At 43.1% G+C, this 26,091-nt stretch overlaps 1 protein-coding gene across 1 annotated transcript in view; it reads right to left on the bottom strand.

The window, feature by feature from the left end:
- Positions 1–24,059, bottom strand: part of PCSK1 (proprotein convertase subtilisin/kexin type 1) — a 69,555-nt gene extending 45,496 nt beyond the window's left edge. Inside the window, exon 1 of the mRNA XM_075932104.2 lies at positions 23,926–24,059. The gene's annotated coding sequence lies outside the window, so the exon portion shown is untranslated. The remainder of the gene's footprint in view (positions 1–23,925) is intronic.
- Positions 24,060–26,091: the final 2,032 nt, after the last annotated feature.

Here is a 26,091-nt window from a genome sequence, read left to right as displayed (position 1 = left end):
AAAGGACTATCCTGCTTAGATTTAATTTGGCTGTATACCAAAGTACACTGTTAAACCCCACTCTTTGTAATCAGTACTATTTCTTTTTGGCTAGAACTAACACTACAAAGCAATTGAAGAATAATATAAAAGAAGCCATATGTGTAGGCAATCACACAGAATATAGGAAACACCTGTTTTTACTTCAATTACTGCCTGAAAACTAATAGTGCATGTTTATTTTGAGGCATTACATTTGCTTGTGTAATAGCGCATGACACATTTTCAGTTCTCCTGCAAACGAACACTGAGGATGTCTTACAGTATCTGAATAAATGAAACACAAACATGCCCTCCCAGCCACACATGCAATTGAATACAGGCCTAATGACACCACACATTACCCACGGCCTACAATGTATACAAGCAGGAAGCAGTTGGTGAACAACCTTAATCTTTCCATTCTTAGCAACCTGTAGACTTTTGTTTACTTAGCATTTGAAGTTAATTCAACCAAAAGGCATGGAAAATGCACAGGCAGGACTATGTAAAACACAGAGGGAATTGACGAACAGTGGCTTTTTTTAATGAGGAAAGAACAAAGCCAAAAGGTGGCATGCAGAAGGTTCACTTGCTGTTCTTGTGATTAATATTAACAACAGAGCCTGTTAAAAAAATAGGAAAATGTGAAAAATCTACTGTGAATTGTTTCCGTTTCACAGGATTTGAAATTAACCCATTTTATTTTACTATTTTGTGATAAATAATATTTTTAATTAACAAGTCATACTGTTTGTATGACAATTTATGAAATTATTAAAGTTTTAATACAATTATAGATGGAAAATTATTTTATAAACATTTAAACATAGATTAAATACCAATTAAAATCTAGCAAAAAGCTTCTTTAAAAAGCTTCATGAAAAAGTTCTCTTTTAAAAAAAGGACAATTTTTGTACAAACACTTCTTATATATTGCTTTCCAGCCATAAAAATTAGTAGTAAGATCTTCTTAACCTCCACTTAAAGGATGTGTCATGGAAGAGAGAAAAGGAAGGAAGAAGAAACAACTGGAAAGCCATTTCACTTTGAGAGAAAAGTGAAAGAAAATGAAAAAAATTAACAAAGTTGCCTGGCTTTAAGTGAACAAAAGTCATTAATCATTTCAAGGATGGCTTCAATTTAAATAATCAATGACAGTTTTGCATAAAATGAAATTTTTTTGCCATAGTTTTCAATTTGAAAAATGTTCCATGAAAAAAAATGTGTAAATATATTTCCACTGGCTCTAATGCAAATCTATTAGATCTGGACAGATACAGGTGATGATGCATGAGTTCTCTTATGCAGATTGTTTTTTACTACAGCACTGCCACATGGTAGTTTTGCTGTACTCCAGTCCCTACACAGTAATACCCAGTCACCTACAGCAACCATTGTTAACTTATCCAGACACCCTTCAGGTTATGACATATAGTTTTCCTCATTCAGAGGATGGAGAAAAGGTTAAATATCTTTCACTTCTATTTTCTAGGAAGTTGCTGTGTTTTCCATCTAGCTAAGCTTTTATCATGAACCATTTCGGTGGTTCCATTTCAGTGTGTCTGAGAATTTGCTCATGTGTCGGTTTGCATTAGCTTAATTGTGGATACATTATTTAAAAGATGTGAATTTAAACAGATTTATTTGAACCAGATTAACAGCCTATGTAGAGAGTCAAATGGTGATTTTTAAACTGAGCTTATTTTGGTGTTGTTTATTAGAAACCTGGTTCTGATCAACAAACTGAAATAAGCCACAGTAAACTGAAAGAAGAGTTTACTTCACTCAGGAGTTTACACTGGTATAGCTAAACCTGTGCAAGGTTAGCCAAGGCCAGCCTGTGAATTTCACTCCTCCACAGATTGGTATTTCCATCTCCATATACAGTATTATCCAAATTGTATTGTAAAATAATACTTAGCAACATATAGCCTAGGTTCTGATACCTTCAATGAGTATGTGTATACTTTAATCTAAAGAGTCAAATGCTGATTTATAATTAATGATTAAGATCCAGCTTGAAAATTAAGATCCAGCTGTTTGAGCTACTAAAACATAATTGAGTTTTAGAACACAGATTTTAAACACTTCTTGAGATGAGGTGTCAGCATTGGTAAACCAATTATAGTTCTAAGAAAGCTATTCATGACAACCAGATTTACTGATTAGATATTTGCCAGATACACACAATAGATGACACTTCAATGAGCACTGCTGGTGATGCATTTAAATAGGAAGTATTTTTACTGTGGCTGGTTTGTTGTGTGATAATCAAAGAAAATTACTTTTTCAAACTAAACTTTTTTTGTTCCCAATATACAGTAATAACACTACAGAATTTTTCCATAGCAGTCCATGCAGTCTGGCACTTGGCTCCCAGGCTGTCCTATAACTGATACTTCAATAGGAAAAAAACATAATGCAACCATTCAATCGCTCAGTACTGTAAAATGGGGAAGCCAGAAATTTCCAGAATCCTGTGGTAAGTAGTTTGTGTCTCCACTATTTAATTATAACTTAACATTTTTATTGAAGCAGTGTCCAGTCAGGGAACAGGTGCCCACTACACTAGACAAATGCTATACAGAGACCTATGCTCTAAATTGTCCCATGTGACAAAAAAAAAAAAGTTACATAAAATCTTTTTGTTCAAGAACTCCTCCTAAAAGATAAGAGCAAGGATGACGAAATTCAGTATACAGCTTCCTCTTGTCATAATTTAAAGCAAGGTAAGGATTTGGCTGTCTTAGGGAAATGCTTCTCATAAAACGCATACAGAAAAGAAAAAAAAAAAGAGAGAGAGAGAGAGAATCACCAGGCAGGTGAAAGGGACTGGCTAGGGGCATGTCCCCACTGGGACTGCCCCAACCTAGAGCTTCCCACATGTCCTTTAAGGAGGGTAGGTGAGGCTGAATCTCTTTCCCTATAATTCATATGGGGACATTTCTGGCTATTCCCCCTTTGTCAAAAAGCAAGGGGAAAGCGCATAGTTTGCTGCAGTTCTCACTGACTGGGGAGTACAGTGGACAGACGAACCTGCTGGCCTTGCCCCAGCCAGGACCATGTACCCCTCCCCTGGCTGTGCTCACTTGAGTTGCAGCATCCATAGAGAGGCACTTCTCAGTTGGCCTAAAGTTGCTGTTGTGTGAGGGAACTGGGGAAGTTCTCTCTCCCTGGGGAAGCCTGCATACCGACCCCCTCATTCCCAGCCACACCCCCAGAGCAATGATTTAAATGAAGCATGTACATTTTAATTTCATTTTCAAAAAAACAAAAATAAATTGAATTAAGGACCTGAGCAATTCTGGTTTAAGTCAGCAACAGTTAAAGACAAAAAACCAGAAGTGGTCTAAACAAGAATTTCTGCTGATGCCATTCAAACACCATTATAAGATCAATACTTGAAAACAAAGGAGAATGGAATTAGAAATTAATTGGTATGTTCAAAGTTTGGCATAACTGGACAAAATAATGAGGAATGGCTATTTCACCTCTTATTCGCTTTTGAAGGGACTTTGGTGAGTGGGTCAAAATGGTGGAGGATGGGCAGACTAAAAGGAGCAAGTGTAATAGGCCACAGTGTGGCTCCTAGCATTTGTCTCCATGACTGTCTTTGGTAATAAATCCCACAAGGTGATTACAGGATGTGTGAAAAAAAATATAGCCCTTTATTACTTTTAAACATGCCTGCTTTAAATGTCACTGCATGACTCATTCTGAAACTGCATTATGGGGTAGCATGAAAAGGGAATGATCAGTTTCCTTTTCATATTAAATACAGTATCTCAGCACCCTTATAACTCATCTTTTTCATGCTAAATAAGCCTCGATTTTATTCTCTCCCATCATATGAAATGCTGCAGTGTCTCTAGCTATCAGCATGGCAAAGATCCAGAGAAGACAAGAAAGATGCTATATAGCTAAGATTGAGGTAAACCATCAAAAGCAGAGCACAGTTCTCTGGGGCCTGACCCTAAGAAGCGAACAAAATGGAACACAGTTTTCTACAGGATCAGTCTCTTGTTCTAATGGAAGTTGAAGGCACTTTACCCCTTCCTGGATGCTAATATTCAGCTACTAGCAAAATCAAGCCTTCCAGGGAAATTATTCAACTACAGTATGCATGGAAAGCAAATACAAAAGGATAAATAAAACAAAGGCACATTTGTCTGAAGTTTGAAATCAATGTTTGTGAATAATCTTTTCGGTATTCTTCCCACAATAGCCACATTTATTAAACTATCCCTAGAGCCCCTTTCAGAGGATACATTTCTAATAATGTTGCTGCAGTATCTGGAAATACACCAATGAAAATATCCCCCTTTCCTTGAAAATATTACAGCTCTTTAATTAACTCTCTCCTATCTGCAATAGGCTATTATGGACAGTGTGTTTTTTCTAGGCTGATTTCCACCCACTATCTCTTTTGCATTTTGTTCAACAAAAAGAGAATGTTTGCTGTCTGTGATATGTTTGAACAGGACTCCATACACAGATTTATTTAGTTAAATTAAAGACTGAAGCCTAATTCAGAAACAAGGAAGCCCTCACATTTAGCTTCCACTGATCAAATAGTTTTGCATTTTAATATCAGAACGTCCAAAGACCAATTCAATTACATTTCCATGAATAATTTTTGATGTTTTTGACAGAAAAGCAACACCTCAGCTTTCAGTTTCCTTTGTATTTTTATATAATCACTATGAAGTCATGTTGCTAAGCAGAAACAAAAATCAATATATAAGTCAGGCCATATCAGCTCATCTCTGAATCACTGTGGACATTTTGCTTCCCCCCCTTCCCTCTTTTTTTTCCCAAGATTTTTCCCTGCTAAAATGTGAATATAGAAATCTAGCTCACTACCATTTCCATTATTTCCAATATATTGCATTCCACATTCATTCCTCTATTTCCCTGCACTTATATCCTGCATATATAATATGAGTAGGAATATGCAGTGTTGGAGCCACATTGGTCCTGTGATATTAAAAGGATGAGGTAAGTGATGTAATGCCTTTTAGTGGACCAACTTCTGTTAGTGAGAGACAAGCTTTCAAGCTTGCACAGAGCTCTGAGCAAGCTTGAAAGCTTGTCTCTCATAAATGGCAGTGTCGTTTGTATGAAAACTGTACAGGCAACCTCCAGTCTTAACAGAGTATCTCAAACTATCTTCAGTCATAATCAATACAATTTTACTGTATCTTTAATGGAAAACTACTTCCACTTAGGAATCATCTTTTGTAAAGCTCCTTAGTGGTCACCTAAAAGGAAATTATCTTCAAAATCACATTGCCATCTAAAAATGTGCCAATTACTTTTTCAAGAACCACAATACAAGCAAGAGGTTATAGCAATTTTTTTTCTGTTTTTCATTTTGTTTACCAAGTACTTTTGACAGCATTTTGTGACTAGTAAGTTTCCCTGTTGATGAAGTCACATTTATGTCTTATGCTTTAAAGCGGGGATGACATTTTCTTGTTCAGGTATTAAGAGCTCCTGTGTATTCTCATCTCTAGGCCCTGCATTTAGCAGGAACAGCAGCAGTAAATCTGAAGTTAGAGAGGCAGCAGGTAGATGTGCACCAAGAGGAAAAGGTGATTATTTTTTGTGATATTAATAGTACTTGGCACTCACCCAAAAAACCTTTGTCGACATCATTAGAAAAAGAAGATTAAAGTCTTGATATTTAAAAATCTCAGATGTTGGCATTTGGACAGTCTCAGAACCTTTAAGTAATCGGTGCGCCTTTAGAACAGATTCCATTGTTTTATAATGCCATCTGTATATAAAGCAACTCCACAAAATCTGAATGTAAAGTATGGGCAATAGAAGAGATAAAATTAGATATGTAGACGCTGAAAGAGCTACACTTATATGTACACTCAAAATCCTTGCCAAATTGTGGTACAATTTCTAGAGCCACGTCTGGTGCCTGAGACAAAATTTCTTGATACCTTAAATGACTGCTTCTTGGAGCTGGTACAGGAACCCACAGGGAGAGAGGCAATTCTCGATTTAGTTCTGAGTGGAGTGCAGGATCTGGTCAAAGAGGTAACTATAACAGGACCGCTTGGAAATAGTGACCATAATATAACAACATTTAACATCCCTGTGGTGGGAAGAACACCTCAGCAACCCAACACCGTGGCATTTAATTTCAGAAAGGGGAACTATGCAAAAACGAGGGGGTTAGTTAAAAACAGAAATTAAAAGGTTCAGTGACTAGAGTGAAATCCTTGCAAGCTGCATGGATACTTTCCAAAGACACTATAATAGAGGCCCAACTTAAATGTATACCCCAAATTAAAAGACACAGTAAAAGAACTAAAAAAGAGCCACTGTGGCTCAGTAACCATGTAAAAGAAGCAGTGAGAGAGGCATCTTTTAAAAAGTGGAAGTCAAATCCTAGTGAGGTAAATAGAAAGGAGCATAAACACTGCCAAATTAAGTGTAAAAATATAATAAGAAAAGCCAGAAAGGAGTTTGAAGAACAGCTCACCAAAAACTCAAAAGGTAGTAAAATGTTTAAGTACATCAAAAGTAGGAAGTCTGCTAAACAAACAGTGGGGCCCCTGGATGATCGAGATACAAAAGGAGCACTTAAAGACGATAAAGTCATTGCAGAGAAACTAAATGAATTCTTTGCTTCAGTCTTCACGGCTGAGGATGTTAGGAAGATTCCCAAACCTGACCCGTCCTTTGTAGGTGACAAATCTGAGGAATTGCCACAGATTGAAGTATCATTAGAGGAGGTTTTAGAGCAAATTGATAAACTTAACAGTAACAAGTCACCAGGACCAAATGACATTCACCCAAGAGTTCTGAAAGAACTCAAATGTAAAATTGCAGAACTATTAACTATGGTTTATAACCTGTCCTTTAAATCAGCTTCTGTACCTAATGACTGGAAGATAGCTAATGTAATGCCAATGTTTAAAAAGATCTCTAGAGGCAATCCCAGCAATTACAGATCGGTAAGTCTAAGGTCAGTACTAGGCAAATTAATTGAAACAATAGTAAAGAATAAAATTGTCAGACACATAGAAGAACATAATTTGTTGGGCAAAAGTCAACGTGGTTTCTGTAAAGGGAAATCATGTTTTACTAATTAGAGTTTTTTGAAGGGGTCAACAAACATGTGGACAAGGGAGATCCAGTGGACATGGTGTACTTACATTTCCAGAAAGTTTGCAGACGATACTAAATTGCTCAAGATAGTTAAGACCAAAACAGACTATGAAGAACTTCCAAAAGATCTCACAAAACTAAGAGATTGGGCAACAAAATGAGAAGGTCCTTTATGGGATTTTGAGCTGAGCAGATTATGACTTCCGAGTAGTAACTTAATCTCCCCACTTCTCAGTCAAACTAGGAATTTTGGTCGGATCTTGCTGAAACCTGATATTTTGATTTAAATTGGCATGTGGAGCTCTGTTCCTCTCTTGCTGTTCAGCTCCTTCTTCCCTCCCAGTACGCTGGGAATTATTTTGAAATAACCCCCTTCAAATCAAAATAATAAGCGGCGCATCCACGCTACCAAGCCCATTATTTTGAAATAAAGAATGGTTACTTACTTCGTAATTGTGATTCTTTGAGATGTGTTGCTCATGTCCATTCCAATTTAGGTGTGTACGCACAGCGTGCATGCACCGTCAGAAGTTTTTCCCTCAGCAGTACCCTTAGGGCCAGCAGAGGAGCCCCCTAGAGTGACACTGGTATACTGGCCCATATATATCCCTGCTGGCCCTCTCACCCACTCAGTTCCTTCTTACTGAGGGCGGCAGGTGGGGTTTGGGATGGACATGAGCAACACATCTCAAAGAATCACAGTTATGAGGTAAGTAACTTTTCTTTCTTCTTCGAGTGATTGCTCGTGTGCAGGGCTCGATGATCATGGTGAAAACCACTCACCAGCCCCGCACCGTGCATGCGTGAGACCCGCACTGCGCATGCGCGGACCACCGGTGAACAGGGCGATCGGCTGAAATCTACTTGCCATAGGCAAGTAGATAAATGTATTTGTCGAGCCCTGCTCATGTGAATTCCAATTTAGGTAACTCCAAAGCAGAACCTGTGGAGGAGGGCCGGATGTTGAAGCTACAGAGGAGTGGAGGACTGCCCTGACTAGGGCAGCGTCTTCCCTGGCTTGATGTGTTAGCGCATAGTGATTGGAAAAGGTATGGACAGAGGACCATGTAGCAGCTCTGCATATGTCCAAGATGGGAGCCTGTGCCATGAAAGTGGTGAAGACTGCCATGGCTCTTGTGGAGTGCGCTCGAAGGGGTGGGGCTTGTACCCCCCACCAGGGCATAGCACTCCTTCATGCAAGCAGTTATCCAGGAGGCGATGCGCTAAGAGGACATAGGTTGGCCCCTCGCCCGTTCAGCGATGACCATAAAGAGTTGGTGACTTCCTGAATGGTTTTGTCCTGTCTAAATAAAACACTAATGCCCTATGCACACCCAAAGTGTGTAAAGCCTGTTCTTTCCCAGATGCGTGCAGCTTGGGGTAAAAGACTGGCAGGAAAACATCCTGGGAGGTGTAGAAAGAAGACACCACCTTGGGCAGAAAAGCAGGATGGGGGTGGAGCCTAACCTTGTCCTTGAAAAACACTGTGTAGGGGGGATCCAAGGTAAGCGCTCTGAGTTTGGATACTCACCTGGGAGAGGTGAGTGCTACCAGGAGAGACACCTTATAAGATAGGTATAGGAGGGAACATGTCGCTAACGGTTCAAATGGGGGTCCTATAAGTTTCGAAAGGACGAGCTTTAGGTCCCACTGGGGGATGGGCTGGCGGACATGTGGGTAGAGCCTGTCCAACCCTTTCAGAAACCTGTTGACCATTGGGTTAGCAAACAGGGTTTTCCTCACTTCCCTCGGGTGGAAGGCCGCGATAGCTACCAAGTGAACCTTGATGGAGGAGGAAGTGAGGTCTTGGAGCCTGAGATCCAACAGGTAATCCAGGACCAGGGGGATTATAGCCCGCCTTGGGTGCATCCCCTTCTGGGAAGCCCAGATGCAGAACCGCCTCCACTTAGCGAGGTACGTGGTCCTAGTGGAGGGCTTTCTGCTACCCAGCAGGACTTCCTGAACCTGTTCTCAGCACTGAAGCTCCTCAGCCATCAACCATGGAGCTTCCATGCTGTCAAGTGCAGCGAGTGCAGGTTCCGGTGGCAGAGCCTGGCCGAGTCCTGAGATATCAGGTCTGGAAGCAGCAGGAGGGTCATGGTTCTCTTGCATGATAGGTTGAGGAGGGTTGTGAACCAGTGTTGCCTGGGCCATCTGGGGGCGATTAGAATCAGGGACACCCTGAATTCCCGCACTCTGAGAAGGACCCTGTGAATTAGTGGGAATGGCGGGAAGGCATACAGCAGGTCCTGCGGCCAAGGGAGGAGGAGAGCTTCTCCCAGGGAACCTGTGACGGGGCAGGCACGTTGTCCGCGCCGCCCCGCACTGAGACGGGGAACCCAGGAGCAGCATCCACGGCCGGGACAGCCGTCGGCCCGCTGGTTCACCCGGCGCCTGCCGATGACGTCACGGGAGGCGACGGGGAGGACGCTGGGAGGGGCAGGGCCTGGAGTCACGGGACCACGCCGGCCCCGGCGTCAGTAGGGGAGCGGGCCATTCAAAAGGAGACCAGCCGTGGGCAGAAAGGGGGAAGCACCCTGGCTCACCGGGAGGCCCACGGGAGACGCGTGAACCTCGGCGGCAGATGCCCCACCGGGGGAAGGGACTCCGGGTGAGTCTGTCTCCTCGCTGGGGAACGTGACGGGGATCTGGCCGGGAAGAAGCGACCCAGGGCGGGGCCGTGTACCCCGCGAGTGGAGGGTTTGGGGGAACTTAGCCCCCTCCACTGACTAGGGACTAGCGTCCCCGTCTTAGGGCCCTGGGTCGAGGCTCGGAGTGAGGGAGGGCCCGAGCCCCCTTCCCGGCGCCCGCGGGCCAGCACAGGCTCCGACACCCCCACACGGTCGGCCGGAAACCGCGATCGGGCGGAAGGCCAGGAGGCCGGTCCTCTGTTCAGGATGTGGGCCACCCGAACTCGAGGTGGCCACAAGGGCAACGGGTTACAGAACCCTATCCCTGCCCCATGAGAGAGCAAAACCGAGGGCACTTCTTGTTCTGCCCAGTGGCGAATAGGTCTAGATGGGGAAACCTCCCCCCCCCCCACTCACGGAAGATAGATTGAGCTACCTCCCACTTCAAGGACCATTCATGTCCCGCAAAGGATCTGCTCAGCCTGTCCACCAGGACATTTTGGGAACACCGGAGGTATGAGGCCATTGGGTGGATATACACCCCGATGCAGAGGTCCCACAGGCAAATTTCTTCCAAGCACAGGCGAGGAGAACGGGCCCCACCCTGCTTGTTTATATTCGCAACCACTGTCGTGTTGTCTGACAGGATGAGGACAGACCTGCCCCTGAGATGGGGGAAAGAAAACCACACAAGCCAGTCGGACTGCCCAGAGCTCCCTGATGTTGATATGCAGGGAGATCTCATCTGCAGACAACATACCTTGTGTCAGTAGGTCTCCTAAATGGGCTCCCTAGCCGGTGTCCGACGCGTCCATGACAAGGCAAGTGGACGGCACTGGACTGGAGAATGGGACCTCCACGCAAACCTCTGCTTGATGTGTCCACCAGTCCAATGCATGGAGGACGGGAGCAGGAACCATCACCACTCTGTCCGAACAGCAGATGGCTGGGTTGTGGACTCTTGATAGCCACATCTGTAGCGGGCACATGCGCAGTCTGGTGTGCTGCACTACATAAGTGCAGGTGGCCATGAGGCTCAGGACGCGCATGCAAGCCCGGCCAGTGGTCACTGGGAAATTCTGGAGCAGTCTGACTGCCGTCTCTATTGTGCAAAACCAGGAGGTGGGTAGAGAGGATCTTGGTGACAGAGTCCAGGTTGGTGCCCACAAACTCTATTATTGGGGTGGGAGTTCGAGTTGATTTATCCAGGGTTAGCAGGAGGCCTAAGTCATTGAAGAGCGTGTGGACTATGGTGATGTGGGTTCTCACCTGCGCCTCCGAGTTCCACCTCAGGAGCCAGTTGTCTAGGTAGGGGAAAACCTGGACGCCCCTTTTCCTGATCACAGCAGCCACCACCGCCATGTATTTGGTGAAGACCCAAGGGGACATGGAAATACCGAAGGGGAGGGCCGTGAATTGGTAGTGATCCGGGCCCACAGTAAACTGGAGGAACCTGTGGTGGTGGGAGACAATTGAAATGTGGAAGCAAGCATCTTTTAAGTCAAGGGCAGCGTACTGGTCTCCAGGGGCTAATGAGGGGATTATGGACGTCAATGTTACCATTTTGAATTTTGCTTTGACAATGAAGGAGTTGAGGGCTCTGAGGTCCAGGCTGGGATGGAGGCCCCCTTTGGGACCAGAAAGTAACAGGAATAGAACCCCCTCCCCCAAAACTCGGGGGGAACATGTCCTACCATCCCTATCGTAAGGGGATGTTGGACCTCCTCTTGAAGCAGAGGCTCATGAGAGGGGTCCCTGAAAAGGGACAGGGTAGAGGGTTGGGAAGGAGGGGATGAGTGGAAAGGGATTACGTAACCCCTTTCCACTATTTCCTGCACCCATCAGTCCGACGTAACAGATCACCAGGCTTGGAGGAAGTGGGATAAATGGTCCTGGAAAGTTAGTGGAGAGACTGGTAAGAAGCCCTCGGGGGTTCCGTCAAAACCCTGATGGGGGCGCATAGGTTTGTTGGGGGGCCCCAGGTTGTTGCCAGGAGCCAGGAGCCAGGCGCGGTTGGTGCTTGTTGTTCCTGCCATTACCACTCCTGCTCCTACAATGGGAAAAGTCAGAATGTGGGGCCTGAGGGGGCACTCTAGGAACATTCCTATTTGTGAAAGTGCGCCTCTGAGTAGCAGGAGTGTACATGACCAAGGATTTTAAGGTAGTGTGTGTATCTTTGAGGCCATGGAGCCTCTGATCAGTCTATTCAGAGAAGAGGGAAGGGCCCTCAAACAGGAGGTTTTGGAGGGCGTTTCAGAGCTCTGGGGGAACCCCAGAACCCGGCACCATGGTGTAGGACCATACCTGTGGCTATCACCCGGGCAGCACCATCTGCTACGTTGAGAGCAGCCTGAAGCGCTGCTCTGGAGATCACTCTCCCCTCCTCGTGGAGAGCCTTAAACTCTGAGTGGGAGTCCCTGGGGAACAGGTCCATGAACTTGTCCATGGATGCCCAGGTATTATAGGTGTAACGTGACAAGAGGACCTGCCGATTGGTGGTGCGGTACTGGATACCCCCGGCTGCATAGACTTTCCTGCCTAACAGGTCAGTCTTCTTGGTCTCTGTGTTCTTAGGGGTGGCAACGGGTTGGCCTTGTCTTTCTCTGTGGTTGATGGCTTGTACCATCAGGGAGCCCAGGGGAGGGTGAGAAAAACAGGTGGTCGTTGCCCTCTTAGGGTATGTCTACACTACCACCCTAGTTCGAACTAGGGTGGTAATGTAGGCAACCGGAGTTGCAAATGAAGCCCGGGATTTGAATTTCCCGGGCTTCATTTGCATAAAGCCAGGCGCCTCCATTTTTAAATGTCCGCTAGTGTAACAAGGAGTAACGGTAGTTCGGACTAGGAAGCCTAGTCCGAACTACCTAGTCCGTGCCGCGTGTAGCCGCGCGGCATGGAGTCCGCACTAGCGGACATTTAAAAATGGCGTCGCCCGGCTTTATGCAAATGAAGCCCGGGAAATTCAAATCCCGGGCTTCATTTGCAACTCCGGTTGCCTACATTACCACCCTAGTTCGAACTAGGGTGGTAGTGTAGACATACCCTTAGAGAACAAAGTATCTCCTTTCGGCTCACTTATCAGTCGGGGGGATCGATGCAAGGGTTTGCCACAGGGCCTTAGAAATTTTGGCTACAGTTTTATTAACCAGAAGAGCCAGTCTCGAGGCAGCATTGGAGTGTAGGATGTCTACTGTAGGGTCCGAGTCTTCAAACACCTTCTCCGCCTGGACCCCCAGACTTTGGGCCAAGCACGGAAAAGGTCCTGGTGGGCCTTAGCATCCATGGAGGGTAGGGGTGGTATGGAATCACTTAAGGCCTCATCTGGAGAAGAGGACGACGATCCCTTCTGGACCTCTCCCACAGGGGCGTACAAGTGCGAGGAACCTAGGAACGAGGAACGGGGAGGTTGGCTCAATGGAGCCGCGCTCCCCCCGGGACCTGGAGATAACTGACCAGGAGGTAGCTACTGGCCTGAAGTAGAGGACTTAGCTAGAAGTGTCGCCAAAGGAGGAGCTCGTGGGCCTGAGGAGACGGAACCTGGCCTGGGTGGATCTATGCCCTGGCTTTGGTGGTATGCCCAAGGTGTCCAGAACGGCCACTGGCCCGGAGGTTGTGGGGGCGACATTTGCTGCAACATTGGCACTGGAACTAGGTGAGGACGGCTGAGGTGCCGGGAATGGTGCCGAGAGCAGGCGCGGCGCCGTGAATGGGACCGGGAACCCCTTGAGGGCCAGGTGGATTCTGCCTCGGAGTTGGACAAATATTTCGAGGCAGACCGAGGTGAAGACAATGAAGCTATCGCCTATCTGGTCATGGATTCCGGATTCTCGTGGTGCCGAGGAGGAGGTGGTGGCATGGCGGCACGGGCATCCCACGCAGAGGTAGGTGCCAGGGTCCCCTAGACTGGTAGTGGTGCCTCACGGTGGTATCTCGACAAGTCCAGTGCCATGTCCTGGAGTGGCAGTGAGAGTAAGGATGTCCCCGTGGCAGCTGCCGAGAGCGGTGCTGCTGGGGTTGGTAGGGGTGGCCGGTGGCCTTCAACCTCCTGCACTGGACTTTCAGATGCCCTAGAAGGGAGCCAGTGCCGATTCTACCCGTGCCGCTTAGGGGGTGCCAGAGTGGGAGGAGGAGAGGAAGAGGAGTCAATGAGGACCCTTGCTGCCTCTAAGGCCTCTGGCATGGAGGGCTTAGGGAAGTCCTCCATGGGACTGATCTCCCTGCTCTGGGAGGAAGGTCCACCCAATCTGGAAGGCCTGGGCTCCAGACTCGTCGGCACCGTGTGCCCTGCTGGAGAGCGCATATCTGGACAGGGACCGGCCCCTGTTAGGTCTCCTCTTTTTCTGAGGTGCCGGAGACTGGGACCGGTGCCAGGACCTTTGTGGTGCCAGAGATGTGCGGTGTGCAAAACTGTCCCGCACCGATGCTAGTGCTGGGTCCGATGCCGATGCTAGCCTGAGAGCTGCCTCCATTAGCAGGATTTTGAGGCGCAATTCCCTCTCACACTTAGTACGGGGTTTGAAGGCCTTACAGATCTTGCAGGCTTCTGTAAGATGAGCCTCCCCCAGACACATTAGACACGATGAATGGGGATTGCCACAGGGTGTAGGCCTCCGACACTGTTGCTCAGGCATGCCGTGCTGTGGGTGCATGGCGCTCTACAGCGGGAGTAACTAAACAGAAAACAAGAACGCATCTTTAACTTAATTAGCAGCTACTTAGCTGGAGACTAATTGAAAGAACGAGAAGAACAATGCAGAAGACAACGATCACTATGAGGAGCTGAGGGTTGTTCCAATGACCGTCACGGCGGTAAGAAGGAACTGAGTGGGTGAGGGGGCCAGCAGGGGTATATATGGGCTGATATACCAGCGCCACTCCAGGGGGCTCCCCTGCTGGCCCTAAGGGTACTGCAGAGGGAAAAACTTCTGATGGCACGTGCATGCTGCACATACACACCCAAATTGGAATGCACATGAGCAATCACTTGAAGAAGAATGAGCTGGTTATTTCAAAATCTGCACTCCTACTTCCTTCAGGGAATAAGCTTATTTCAAAATAGTTATTTCAGGAGTCATTTCAAATTTAGTTATTTTGAAATAATTTTCTAGAATAGACATGCCCACAGTTATTGATACCCCTCTTTCCTCTGTCCCTTCAGTATTTCCTTAGGTCCCTTCCAATTCTTCAAGCATCTCCCCTATGCTGCACCACATATGCACCTTTGAAGATCCATTCACAGGGCTCGGATCTTACAGGAAAGTCTGTAGTAGAAGTAGGTCTTTAGCCCAGATCTCTGTCTAGCATAGTAATCGCAGGACCATTCTTCTTCTGGTGGGAAGAGCATAAGAGGGCTGTTACGAAGGCTTTTGATAGCTGACATTTAGCAACAGAACTGGAACTACATATATTCATGCGCTTTGTAATGAGATATTGGTTTTGATGTACATCTCTGTAAGAGCATCACACACACACAAACAAAATTCAGATTGTCTCAGACAGATATACTTGCTGCTACCATACCAGTCTCTCCTTGCAAAAAGCAGGTTTATTTCTTCAAAGTGAAAATTCCTTCCCTGTACTTGTGAAAAAAAAACAACCTTTTATATATAGCAGTCTTAATGCCCATGACAGAAATAGGTAGCAGGTGATAGAGTGGATCTAGCACAGCTCAGCTTTCATTAGAATTAAACAATGATTAATTCATAAGCTTTATTTCTAAAAGTTATTTTAGAGGCAGCATGAGCACTGAGTGAATGGAAATTCCCAAATAGACACCAGTGCATAACAGAGTGAGTAAGTGCACACCCACAGGAACACATATTTGTTTGCACTATCACAGTGCATATGGCACCTACTTAACCAAGAGTGAAGCGAGAGGGTAAAAATAAACAGCTGAACCCAGAACCACCAAGCAATTAATTTTATTATTGGAATAAACAGTTCCTAGAGAATGTTTCACAACAAAGGAGAGATCTAAGAACAGAGAAATGAGAAATAGCTGAAAACAGCTTCGTGAGGAGAGAAATAACATTCAAAGGCCACACATTTCTTTGAGATTTTTCTCTGCAACAGAAGGTAGGAGAAGGAGAAGGCTTTGAACTACCCCATCAACAGGGCAAAGTGTCAGAGATAATTCAAATGATCATGCAAGAATTCAGTTCCATGGTCTCCATTGCTTGCTCTACTCATTTTAAAAAAAGGAAGGGAGAGAGGAGAACTGTATGAGCTTCTCTGTGCAGCTGAAGGAGCATGTTGGTGATAGTCTCACAATATGATTGTTGTAACCACCCCCCCCCCCCCAGCCTTACTGTTGCTGTCCATTCAGGCAGTGGCCTTCCTTCCTCTGCTTCTAGGTAGGTCCAATTCCACCTCCTTGCAGATCTCCAAGGGCACTGAATGGCTACTCCTCCAGCTTATTTTTTTCCTACAGGCAAATCTGTCTGGACACTGCTCCTCAAAGTCCATATGGTTGCATGAGTGACAAAAATGTAGACTTTCCTTGCACATTTAGGGTCCAAAATTCCAATGAACAGATCCTATAGCATTCAGTACCTGTAATCTTCTGAACTGGAACCTCTAAGGGTCATTAAGTGCTAGATATAAATCTTACAATTACTGCAGCTAGCAGGGATTCTCTTTTCACTCAAGAGTTTGGAGCAGAAAGGGGCTATCATAAGGTGTATAGTATAACTAGTCACAGTGTTATCTATTCAGCCCAAATTCCTTACACTACAAATTTTGGAGATGTGCAGAGATTCTTCCTCTGGAATAGAGGTTATCTTGACATGAAGCTAGCCTTTTATTTCATTTCCCCCCAAAATGAAGAGATGTATTAAGAGGCAATGAGTGAGGTTCATGATCCTGATATCATAACAGACAGACAATTAATTACCTTTCAGGGAAAGCCATGCTTAATATGTAAAGTTTTGTAGTTGTGCAGTGAGATCTTCTTTATCTGTGATATGCTCATAATATCAAATGCAGTAGAATATTTGTTCATTGATTGGAATGATAATACTTCAGTCTCTGTATTCCTTGCATTGGCTTCTAAGGCTATGTCTAGACTGCAGGCTTCTTTTGGAAGAAGCTTTTCCAGAAGATATCTTCTGGAAAAACTTCTTCCAGAAGAGAGCATCCACACTACCAAAGCGCATCGAAAAAGCAATCTGCTTTCTTGAAAAATAGCATCTATACTGAATGGACTCTCTCTTGCATTTAAGCTGTGATTACTATGGACAGAGTGGCCACTAGGGCACCTGTGCTTTTCCCCTCTTCTTTTGAAATAACTCCCTCTTCCCCATCCACACATGCCTTTTTCCAAAAGAGCTCTTTCAGAAAAAGACTTCTTCCTCATAGAAAGTGGTTTACCAATGTCCGAAAACCCCCTCTGTTCTTTCAATAGAACATGATTGCAGTGCGGATGTAAGTGACGTTTTTCCAAAAACAATGCAATGTAGACATACCCTAATAAGTTCCTGACAGAAGGTTAGTGCTGTTATTTTTTAATGTAAGCTTATGGTCTATTTGAGACTTTCACCATACATTTTGCCCATTAGTATGTACACTCAAGATCATTCCATTTTAGGAATCTGTTACATTTTAAGTCAACTTCTTTGCATAATGAGTGAGATGCACTCCCCTTTGATATTTACTTCAGTCTATCCCCTTCCAGTAACAAAGAACACCTTCAGACTTTTTATTTTCAGGGGATTTTTCCCCACTATCAGCCATGCATTAATTATCCTCTTTTCTTTTATGTTTTTCTCCCTTTTTTATAGTGAATCTCTTCAATTGGTTTCATTCATTTGAAATGTTAATGAGGATGGCGAGAGATGACGGGAGGATGTTCATGTTTTCATTGAATTTTAATTATGTTGTAATGCTCTGTGGCTTCCAGAGCGCTTCTGGGAGGATGTGAAGAGAAAAGCTTTATCATTAAAATGATTATTTTTCCAAGCTGATTTTGAGATTAGAGTTAGATTGACTTTGCATACAGCAGGTTGTCAATGTCCAGCCCTGGCCCTAGGTTTCTGTCTATCCTCTGACTTGTGCAAAAAAACAAAAACAAAAAAAAAAACACCCCACCCCACCCCCCCAAAATACCAACGTTATTACCTCCCCCCCGCAAAAAAAAATCCCCCAACCCCAAGTATAATAATTAGAAGAAATCTCACAGCATTGCATAAATAAAACAAAAGACTTCCCTTCAAACTTTTGAAGCTAGTTGGACAATCTTCAGGGTTTGCATTAGAAAAAACAATGCTATTATGCCATGAACCTGTTATTCATCAATAAAGTACAACACTTCAAAAGTTGTGAAGAATATAGAGGTGTATAGACAGTCCTAATTCATTATTAGACACAAACTTATTCTATGGAACATTTTCCTCCTGCTCTGAATAACTTACTTCAGATCTCCTGTGCAATGCATCTAAAATTGTATGGATAACTGTATTCTATATTTCTGTAAGACTAGGTTTAGTCTTGCAGCCTTTACCAATGCAAAATTCCTACCAAAGTCACTGGGAGCTTTTCCTGGATAAAGAATGTATGATAGAGTCTAATTTCTTCTTCAGAAGAAGAATTAAAGGGAGCAAAGTTGAACTAACTTTTTTTTTTTAAGTAAAACTATTCATAACTTTCAGACTTCAGGGCCTTCTCCACATTCCTTCTCTTTTGAAGGAGACTTCTGCGTATCTGAAGGATACAGAACCTGTCTGTATGTGGGTAGGGAGGGGGAGGTATGTTATTTGGCTATTACAAGGCACCATGTATTTATTCTTTATTTCCCTGAGAAATAATATCCACTTACCTGAATATTCCACAAAATAAGAAAATGGTGGCACTTATGTGCCTTTACAGAATTAGGGTCTAAGTGCCTACTCAAGTGTTTTGTGAAAACAGGGCCTAAGTTTTGGATAAAGAAAGTAAGGGAAATGATTTGGATTTACTAGGATAAATAAAATAATGAAAAGAAAAATATAATATTTTGAAGAACATTCTAGTGTTTCGATATGTTCTGAGATATGATTATTATTTATTCCTAATACCTTGCTCTTATATAGCATTTTCCCCCAGCATTTCTTTAAGCTCTCTACAAAGGAGGTCAATATCATTAACCCCATTTTGCTATATGGGGAAACAGACACAAGGATCGGTGTCCCCAAGTCACCCTGTGGCAGAGTGGGGAATACAAAGCAGAACTCGAGACCCAGACTCATGCTCTCTTCAGATGTTGGTATAAGTTGTTTCTGAAGAGTGCATTGTATCCCCGAGATTTGGTTTCAAATAATTTCCTGTTGTTAATTTTTCCCTTTGCTTAAAATACATTATAAGGCAATGCAAATTGGAAAGGTGAACCTGGAGTAAATGATTTAACAATACATAACAGTCATCAATAGTTAGCACTCTGCTAGCTCCCTTTTGCTCCAAAACACCTTGCAAATATTAATGTTAAATTTTATTAAATGCAAAATCCATGTTTATTTTTATTTAAGTTATAGACTTTTCCCATCTCTAATTTTTGTGATCCCGGGAAAACTTCTTTAAAGAGTGCAAAAAAGAGCCAACACCTATTGTCCAGCATGTGTGTAAGAGGTAGGGTGACTCAACTCTCATCAGTCTCCTTAAGCAAAGCATATTCACATCATCCCAGCAGGAAAAATGAAAATGGAGTAAATCTACCACTTAAAACTTATTAGGGAAAAATATGTTGAAGAACAAGGACAAAAAAAACCCCTAAGAATTGCACCTGTGCCACTGAAAAGGGAATTTGGCTCATTACCTTTAAATATATGGCATGTTATTTAAAGAGCTGTATGTGATCACCAAAGCTTGTACATTTCTAGATAAGGCAAGCCTTCTTAATGGTAGCTTTCTTTACGGTGTTATTCTTAGGGCTAAATTCTGGCACTTACGCAAATACCAAATTATTGGTCTCTCTCCAAGTAATAGAACTATGCAGGAAGTAGCAGAGGTGCCAAAGTCTTCCTTCATAGCCCATGGGCAGGCTGCTAAAGCTCACACACCACCCACTTCCCGTGGCAACTACCATAGCTTCATAGTTACAGTACCAGGTGTCTGGGCAAATAGAGCCATTGATCAGCATCACACATGCCTCTTTTGTTGGCCCTGCAGAAATTATCATGGAATTATGCTCCACAAACACATGTGGTTTCCATTGATGTTAAGGAATCATACTGGTTCTACTGAGTTTGCAGGCTCCTGCAGCCTCTTTGTAGCTGCATTACCCTGAGGTTATTTTCTGTGTAATGCACCACTAACAATAAAGGTCATTCCTAAACAGGCATTCCTTGTGGATTATTTCAAAATGGCTAATATTACAGAATGTGTCAGACACACTGTGCTCTCTTCTGAAGATTTTTTATCTGTGCCTTCTTGGTTGCCTTTGATTGAAACGATAATCAAGATTAAATTCTTACACTTTATCTGTGAAAGAACATAACACTGATGTTAATTTGTTGGAGAGAAAGAACAACAACAACAACAAAAAACCCACCAAAAAAAACCCACTAGCCCAGTTTCTTATGCCAAAACATTTAGGATTGTTTATTTTCAGACCTTCCATTTAAACAAGATTGTTAGTCTTAAGTTCTACTGAAAACTTTACCTTCTTTTTTGCTTGCACTTTTTGGGAAAGCAAGGGGAACACTGTATTTGCTTCTGCAGTATGCCAGGCAGGACTTTCTGATGACACTTTGCTATTTGAACTTTCTTTTAGAGAAGGAAAGCTCTCTCTTCCTTTTTTTTTTGGTCTCATTTTTCCTGTGACACCAGACTGTCATGAAAAATTCAACTTACATTCTCCTGTGACCTTAAGACAGAACATACAGAGCTCTGAGCTCCCCTTGGCATTTTCAATAAAGGCTTCCGCTCCAGACAGTCTACTAGCTTTTGTAACTAGTGATGACGCTCGTAAAGTTTGAGAAAAATACAACAGTTAGTGCTATGTGTTAGTAACTTCTAGAAAACTGTCAGCTGCTCAGAGTTCAGAGTACTTCATCCAATATTTATCCAACACTTAATGTTATGTTGTGGGGAGTTTCACAGTATAGGAAGAAATCAGTGGAAATGCTTGAGTAGTTGCAAGTGTCCATTTTATTGCATAGCACAGAACTCACTAGCAGAAGCCCAGACTAGCTGGGCTGACCCCAGTGGCCTACTCAGTTACTATAACAACAAGAGCTATATGTACAACCCAATGCACAATACTTAACATTTCACCTCAGAACACTCATGTGTTAGGAAGGGTCACATTTTCAGGATAACACTGCCATTGTCCACCAAAGGCACCTACTTCAAGGCTTTTAGCTATCAATTCTCTTGGGCAGAGACTTGAAGCTTACTCCCTTCTGATCAGGGTTTTTCCAGGTTGCAGTGTATACAGGGAACTGCCCAATGTCCTCAACAAGCTAGATTGAATAAAGCACCTGGGCTTTGCTTTCTCTTTGTTGGCAAATACACTGTTGGCAGCCTACAATTACAAAAGTCACCACGGAGCTCTTAAGCAAAGATTCATTCTTAAGAATTACACAAAAATATCAAACCAATACTAATTCCTATACACATACTCAGAGATAACACATCAGTCTTAATAGCACTTAATGGCTGCGTCTAGACTGGCATGATTTTCCGCAAATGCTTTAAATGGAAAAGTTTTTCTGTTAAAAGCATTTGCGGAAAAGAGAGTCTAGATTTGTGCAAAAGCATCTGTACCAAAGCACTTTTTGTGGAAAAGCGTCCATGCCAATCTAGACACGGTTTTGCACAAGAAAGCCCCGATCGCCATTTTTGCCATCGGGGCTTTTTGCACAAAACAGTTTTTAGCTGTCTACACTGGCCCTCTTGCGCAAATACATTTGCACAAGAGGGCTTTTCCCCGAATGGGAGCAGCATAGTATTTGCGCAAGAACACTGACAATCTTACATTAGATAGTCAGTGTTCTTGTGCAAATTCAAGCAGCCAGTGTAGACAGCTGGCAAGTTTTTCCACAAAAGCAATTGCTTTTGCGGAAAAACTTACCAGTCTAGACGCAGCCAATAGGTAAGTCCTTCAAACATTTTGGCTCTGAGCCAGGTTAAAATCTTATCCAAAAGTCCTCTTTGTCTGTTGGTCTACGGAGTATCTAGTCTGAACTAGTACTTCCATACCTCTCCAGGAGGGGATGCCCTTATGGTTTGGTTACAAGTGGCTGATTAAGGGCAATCACCCCCACCACCTATTCTTTTAGGTTTTAGAGTAGCTTTGATAGTCCTCACACATGTGGTAGAACAAAATAATTCATAAACTGTTTAAAATAACGGACTGCGCTTACACTGTCTGGGATAACACTATTTGTCATAGGAGAAACTGGCCATGTCCTGCAGCCTTATGGGCTAAGCCACAGGTGTCAATGTGACTGTTTGGGAGCCCTGGGATGCTAATGGAGGTGCTTAAGATACCACTGAGTCTGTCTTCTCAGGCTGTCTATAGTGCAGAGTTTTTGTCAGAAAAATGGCAGGGTTTTTTTTCCAGAAAAACCTCACAGAGCATCCACACCTCCATGTTTTTGTGCAAAATAAATGTTTTAAAAAAATCAGAAGAACAGAGGGATTTTTCCAGTGTAGGTATGCCTCATTGTATGAGGAAGAATGCCTTTTTGTGAAAGGGGCATGTAAGGACAGGGAAGAGGGGTTTTTTTCTGCAAAAAGAGGAAAGAGGAAAAGCACAGGTGCCCTGGTGGCCATTCTGTGCATAGCAGTCAAAGCTTACTTTCGAGAGCATGTCCATGCAGTCTGGACACTCTCTCAGAAGTGCATTGCTTTTTCAATGTGCTTTTGCAGTGTGGACGTGCTCTTGTGCAAGATGTTTTTGAAGAAGATCTCTTCCCATAAAAGCTTCTTGTGCAAGGAGCCTGTAGTCTAGATGTAGCCTCAGTAAGCTTGGGCCCTCTCAAGCCTCCACCAGCAAAGTACACAGGCAAGCCACAGCCAGCTGTTGATACAGACACTGAGATCATCTCTGGGATGATTCAGCTTGAGGGATTTACTATAGCACCCAGACTTTCACCTGCCCCCCCCCCCTTGGGGCACAAACCCAAAGTTATAGAAAAATTCCTTCCTTCCGCTATGTACAATAAGATACACACAGCTCCCCCATTAGAAATTACATAAAATATGATTAACCAGAATTATGTTTATTAACTACGAAGAGGTGTATTTTGAGTGATTAAAGAGGCAGCACACAGAACAAAGCAGGTTGCTAAGAAAAAAAATAGAAAGGACACAGGTTAAGCTAGATTCACTAAAACAAATGCTTGCAAATAATAATATTATCACCCTACATATTATTTTGGTAGGGGCCTTCACAGGCCAAATACCTTTTTAGCTTGGGTCCAGCAGTTCTTCTTCCCCTCTCTTCAGTCACAGTGCTTTTGTTTCCAGGTGACTTCAAGTATCTCTTTGGGATGATCCAGCTTCCACCCCAGACATTTTTCAATCAATTGTATACAGCCACGCCCTACAATACAACCGGATGTGCTCCGACCCCACAGACAGAGACAATCACCTACAGGATCTTTACAGAGCATTCCTAAAACTGAAATACCTACCTGAGGAAGTGAAAAAACAAATTGACGAAGCCAAAAAAATACCCAGACATGAACTACTTCAAGACAGACCCAAAAGAGAAAATAACAGAACTCCTCTTGTTGTTACCTATGGTCCACAACTCAGACCCCTCCAACGCATTATACACAATCTACAACCCATCTTGGAAAATGATCCCTCACTCTCAGCGGCCTTCCGAGAAAAACCTATTCTTGCTTACAGACAACCCTCTAACCTGAAATGTATTCTTTCTGATAGCCATGCTACACAACCACAAATTCTCCAGGTTTACACTTCGTATCTCAGTGACTCCATAGCATTTCATGCCATGGATCAGCTTTAAGACAGAAAATCGAGTATTATGATTTTAAATATTATTATGACTCCTTCATAGTCTGCAGTAGCCCTCTGTTTCTTATTTGTAGCTTATATATAAAAATAGTCTTATATTTTGTTCTAATAAAGTGCCATCCCAACCTGAATTTTTTTTTTTTAGAAACTAACAACTGTTATCTTTACTATTAAAAGAGTATTTTACCTTTTGAGTGAAATCCTGGATCTACTGGAATCAATGGAAAATAGCTACTGACTTCAGTGGGACTAGGGTTTTACCCTAAATATCTGATTTATGACTTTCAGCTGTTCCATGTAACATGTTTTTTCCCTACATTGTTCCTGGGGGAGCAGCATCAACTCATTTTGATCAAGAAGTAATTTTTTTCATCTCTTTTCTACTAATTAAAGCTGGCTCACTCCTTTCCCTAATAAAAGTCAGCCCTGAAGTTGATTCCCTGTACCTCTCCCTCCCTGCAATCAAGGTTTGGTATTTGTAACCTTTCGCTTGATCCAGCAGGCTGACTTGGATTGTCTAATTAATTCTGTGCACAGAAGATGCTCATTTTGCAAGATTCCCATCAGTAAACTAGAGACATCTCATAAAATCCTTTATGCTAACATGATAGATGACTGTTCCTAGCATAACAGATTCTGACTGTTGCAGTTACTCTGGTTTTCTGATTAAAAAAGAGAGTCTTCATATTAAATACTTAATATTTGTTAGCACCAATGTCCAACTATTTCTGAATCTTCATAAAAAATGGAGGAGAGGAACTGTGGCCACATTGAGGATGGAATCCTAGCCCTATTGAAGTCAATTGGAGTTTGGTCTTTCATGGGGCCAGGATTTCACCCATTATCTTCACTCAAATAGAACTCCCTATGAAATCAGTGGGCATTTTGCCAGTGCAAGGATGACAAGATCAGAGTGGGATTTGGAGAAAGGCTAAGTGAATGTGGTGGGTTGAGAATTATATATCAGATCAAGCTGAAGTGAATGATTTTAGGATTGCATTAGGTGTGGAATAATATAAAGATCAAGGCAAGAGAGACCAAGGTACTTACTAAAAATTATTGGCCTGATTCTTATGTTTTTTATACCACTGCAACTCTGCTGACTTTAATGGATTCAGTTTTGATTTATATCAGTGTGAGAGGATAATCTGGTAATATTTGTTCCTTTTGTTGATGGCTGAAATAGTTTGATCTAGTATGTGGAGATTTGAAATTGACTTTCACTTGGAGAAAAGTCTGTTTCTTACACAAATGAATATTCAAGATTTGAGGGCAGCTGGGGAGGCAGGGAGTACGTGGCACATCTCCATGCATTAGGGCAAGAAATTAAATATCTAGTTGAGGACAGCACTGCATTTTTCACCCTCATTGTCTGTCTTCAGAGTAGCACTAGTCAGGCCAGATGGCTCATTGCTCATTGTCTCGTACAAGGTTATTAAAAAACAGAATAGTTTACTAGAAATGTACATGAAAGTGTAAGATTTACATATAACCCTAATTGTTAAACAATATATTCAAAATAAATTACTTTCACTGAAGAGAGGATGACACTTAGTATTCAGAATATAGTGTCTGAATACATTGAATAAATTGAATGTGCCAAAGGACACACACACTGCCTGACTATAGGAGTTATTGAGAGAGACCACCATGGAAACTACTAAAACATCTTCAGGATATTTCCAGAATACAAATGTTCTATCTCCACTGGGCTTTGCAAGCTGTTTGAAAATAGAGTTTATTCTTCTCAGAGAGGAAGGATGATCTTGGGGTTCAGACACCAGAGAGGATTCAGGAACTTTTTGAGTCCCACTCTATCACATGCTTACTATATATATATCGGCGCATCTATACAGCAGGGCTTAACTTGAAATAAGTTACACAAACTGAGCTACGTCAATTGCGTAGCCTCTCTAGAAATAGCTTCTTTCGAGTTTTGGTGCTGTCTACACAGCACTTATTTCAAAATAGAACACTCTTCCTCTGACTTCACTTACTTCTCACAAAATGAGGATTACAGGAGTCAGAGCAAGTCGTCCTCCAGCTTGACAGTATTTCGACATTATGTTGAAATAACTGCCAGCTGTATAGATGTGGACTATTATTTCAAAATAAAGCTTGTTATTTCTAAATACTGTTGCTGTGTAGACATAGTATATGTGACCTTTAGCAATGAACTTCATCTTTCTGTGCCTCAGTCCCCCATTTATCAAATGGCGATAGTAATACTTCTTTTTTCCTAGCCTTAGTCTGTCTTGATTTTAAGCTCTGCAGCATAGAGGCTGTCTCTTACCATATGGTCTGCACAACACCAAACACAATGGCTTTGTCTACACTGGCACCCTTTTCCGTA

This window comes from Pelodiscus sinensis, chromosome 6, assembly GCF_052426305.1.
Source record: "Pelodiscus sinensis isolate ZL-2025 chromosome 6, ASM5242630v1, whole genome shotgun sequence".
Taxonomy (NCBI): Eukaryota; Metazoa; Chordata; order Testudines; family Trionychidae; genus Pelodiscus; species Pelodiscus sinensis.
This window is presented reverse-complemented; position numbering and strand designations above follow the sequence as displayed.